This window comes from Phalangium opilio, unplaced genomic scaffold (genome assembly GCF_054372755.1).
Source record: "Phalangium opilio isolate 3A_F unplaced genomic scaffold, DU_Popi_V2 ptg000070l_1, whole genome shotgun sequence".
Taxonomy (NCBI): Eukaryota; Metazoa; Arthropoda; class Arachnida; order Opiliones; family Phalangiidae; genus Phalangium; species Phalangium opilio.
The window spans coordinates 12,099,863-12,104,205 of record NW_028324182.1 but is presented as its reverse complement, the minus strand read 5'-3'; positions in this window follow the sequence as shown (position 1 = coordinate 12,104,205).

Sequence of the window (4,343 nt, the reverse complement as noted above, 5' to 3'; positions counted from 1 at the left end):
AAGGATATTTTAAAATCATGAAATATACTTTTGGGGATTGTCTTTTTTGTAGAATAAAGTCCCATGGTGGTTTGGGAAGAACCCAGAAGTGGCAGGTGATGTTACTACCACACTCGTCTCTTCGCTTTATAAAAGGCGCGCGTGTCGTCCGAAACAAAGCCCAAAAGGCAGATGCAACTTCTTGACTATATACTCCTAACAACAGAGCCTTATTGCATGCTGATATACCATTTTATGTTTTGATTTTATTTTTCTCCCTTCCATGGCTTTTTTTGGTGTTCAACGGTAGCCTTTTTCTTCTATCATATTTTTCACAATCAGAGAGAGAGCTAGAGCTAGCTAGTCACCTTTGTTAAGAAAAATGGTTGATTGCCCAAAAAACATCTGCATGGTGCAGTGCATCGTGGTCTCATCAGCACACGATCCTCAAAGGAGACAATGATTTTTGGTGCCAGTGGGAATTTAATTTCAACCGATATCCCATGCAGTGACTTTTAAATCATTTATAAACAGAACAGACTCCTCATGCAGAGTTCAGGAGAAAGAAAAACATGACAATGAGATGAAAGATGCTTATCAGAAACTAGAAACAAATTAGTATTTTTTCCGAGATGTTTGTATCAAAACAAGGCGTTAAATTTAATACATTTTTAAGCTTATAAACACGACCTCAAATAGACCAAAAACACTGATTAAAAGGGCCTTTTCTAAAATTCAAACCTTGTTCAAAATTTAGCCAATTATCCGTACAGTGTACTCTAATGTTTTCAAGATCAAAAACACGATAAAAAATAAAAAGGGGATTACTCCAAACCGACTGAAGTGGTAACTCTTGATAAAAATCGCCAATTGAAAGGAATACCCTCGCTCGAAAATAGTTCAATTTTAATACAGGTAGCCCCAAATTTACCCTTGTCTGTGAAAAAACGTTCCTGGCAGCGCAGGTGCCCCGAGGACGCACGCCGGAGTTTATAGTCTAAATCCCTATAGTTTTTATACTGATTACCGCGCGCCTTTAGTACTGTTTCTACTACAGACTATGGTCCATACAAAAAGTCGTGACACGTGACTATTAAAATGCTCCCTCCACCACTCACTTTCTCTCTTACGAGATCAGCTACCTGCCCTACGCGCGCACTCCCCAAAGAACACTAATCATCTCTTGACTCAACTCAAGAAGCTCTTAAGGGATTTTTTTACTTTTGCCAGTAAACGTACGACTTCCTTTCAAGCACCTTGAAATAATGGTGTTGGAATTTGCCAAAACCAATTAGTGAAGAGCGTTTTTAGTGCATCAGCAACGGCAATAATTGGAATTGGGCGAGTTAGTTTAATTTTATCTATGGGTCTCAGACGAAGAGCTATTAATAGAACTGTATCATTCATGGGCACGTGATTTAGATATTATGATATCAAGTCAAAAACATTGTCGCTCAGGAAATGATGTAATGATGTATACTTGGATATGGAAGCTATAGATTAAAGTGGAAGACTAGGATATAGGGAAACCACCTAATTGAACCGCACCATTTGCCATTTGTCTTGAAAAAGAGACTCTTTGATCCAAGTTGTCCGAGTTTGTCTTTAAATTGAGCATTTAATACATAGTTTACAGACTAGGATGATGAATACCATTTATACAGGGAAGCCAGGCTTCAGGTGTTACTGTCTGGGTGATTCTAAAGCCAGGCCTCCTTGTGTAAATGGTATTAATCCTTCTTGTCTGTAAAATATGTAAAGCAAAATTCGAGTACACATCGGGCTTCTCGAAGGTCTGACCATTTGAATTAACCTTCTTAACATTATCTTTATTTGAACTTTGACCTCGAGTTCAAGTAAATAAAATTCTCGCCTATTTCGACACCTCGTAAGTTGCAAATCATCTTCCTTACGCCAACATCAGTCAGTTCTTAATCGGTTTGCCTTTTTAATTGCGCAAATCTCCATGAAGATAGGTTGCAACATCGGTCTAATTTTAAATTCGAATCGCGTTTAAGGGAAGAAATGCATGATTACATGATTCACCTCAGGTACGTGTCCAAAGAAACCGAAAGAAAAAAAAAGAAAACGTTCACTCCATAAAGTACACCGCAATAACACCGGAGAAGCCAACAAGCCGTTCTTTTAAGAGGGGTATCGGGCGTGGGAAAAGGTGGTTTGCCAATAATATTAACAGGTAAGAAGTAAAGAGTAGCTCGCTATAAGAGTATACCTGGGAGAGGCGAGAGATGGGAGATGGAGAGAGAGAGAGAGAGAGAGAGAGAGAGAGAGAGAGAGAGAGAGAGAGAGAGAGAGAGAGAGAGAGAGAGAGAGAGAGAGAGAGAGAGAGAGAGATCGACATGTCTCGCGGCCGGCCCGAGTTAAAAAAAAAGAAACTTAAAAAAACCAAATTGAAATAAAAATAAAAAGCTTCAATTTAGGCCCGGGCTTTAATAGTCCATTTCAAACTCAGTCTTCAGTTGGGTTTGGTCGAAAGTCTATGTTTAATAGAAGTCTATTAGTTAAAGTGAAATATTACGAGAGCTTTCGGAAAAGACTCGATGGCAAAGTCGATGTTCTACCTAATTTTTCTTGCACAATCATGTTTCCATTTTCATGTATGTTTATGTATGAGTTATATCAGGAAAACGTAGAAGCGATACTAGGTATATGGTGTCGCTATGATACTTATAGATGTTGTGCAATTTCCTGCTCAACTTCTTTAAGTTTAATCGCATGCGTTTCACATGGTTGCCAATAATTTGGTACTGAATGATCTGAATTGAACAAGATTTTCAGTCTGTTGTAGATAGTGGTTGAATTTGACTCGCAAATGACTCTCAACATTGTCGTGAGAAACACAGTAGAAACGTTGAGATTAAGGATTCTCAGTGTCACCTTTATTTACCCTGACTATTAACTGTTTGGCGAATACGGTTTTACTTCAAATAATATCCGTCTGAACATGGATTTAGTTGAAAATTAGGTTCAGCTCATTGAAAACTGGGAGCGCGACAGTCTTCGAAGGTATATACTGTAAAAGATGCTGCGGTGGTTGGTTCGTACCTTAGTATAAATTTCTTAAAAGGGGACCTATATATTTAGGATGCCTTCTTGAGAGAAAATAAGCCCGCGGGGCCAGGTGTGACCATCGGTAAAAACCCCACCCTGTTATAATGCAGAAAATATTTTTACCAATATATCGTAGGAGCCATACCCGTTCAAAAAAATCCCCTCCTCCTTCCTTCCTTACTTACTTCACAGAGCTTTTAAAAAATTTTTAACTCCATAAAGTTCTTCTCAAGAAAAAAAATAATGTATATACGATAATGTAACTTTTATAATTCCTGGTATACGACACGTGCGGTGTAGATACATTAATAAAATGTTCCAATGAACGTTTTTATAGTCCGTTAGCGCCTTGGAAAGCTTAAAAAATATCATAGGCTTTTACAGGAAGATTATGAATACTATAAAATCGTGAACCCAAAGAAAATCATAGCAGACTTATCAGAAACACGCTTTATAATATTTTCCGTAATTCGATATAACTTCAATGTGCTAATAAATTATAAATCTAAGTCTTGTTTTGTATCGAAGCCAAAAAAACCCCACCCTAATATAAAGCTGAATTATCCCCATCACCTTTCTTGATAACAGAGACTTTTTTAAATGCTTTCGTAAAGTTCTTTTAAGTTTGGCAGGCTCCTGTATGTCAGGAGTAATACGCCTTTATGGACCTGAAGTTTTTAAATTTTTTTATATAAGAATTAATCGATCAGATACTTATTGTTATATATTACCAAGTTTTAAGCGATTAAGATAGTCGGGTGTGTTGGGCAAATAACTTTGGCGGAATTTTTGAGCTTACTAGTTTAATAAATTCGGTGATATCTGGGCCAATTTAACTTCTGTATAAAACTACTACTATGTATTTTTAAATTGGGCCTCTTTTTTTCTATATAATATTTAATCTGATTAACCTATTAACCCCCTTTTGAAATCATTTAATATGCTTTTATTTTATACATACAGAGTGTTTCTGATAAGTCTGGAAATGATAAATTAAGGGGGATGTTCTTTGGGTACACGATTTTGAGTCAAAAATGTAAATTCTATCTCCATTTTGCCGTCCGGGCCACTGTTTTCGAGTTATGATTTGAGTATTTTACTGATGATCCCTTAGATTTAATTAAGAAACTTAGTTAGACAATGATTTCTAATTTAATTAAGGTGGTCATCCCTAAAACATTCAAGTCATAACTCGAAAAAAGGGTATGATTTAACTTATAAAACTGAAATCTTAACAGTCCATCATGTATTATGGTACTAAACTTTGTTATCCCATTGTATGGGCCCAAGAA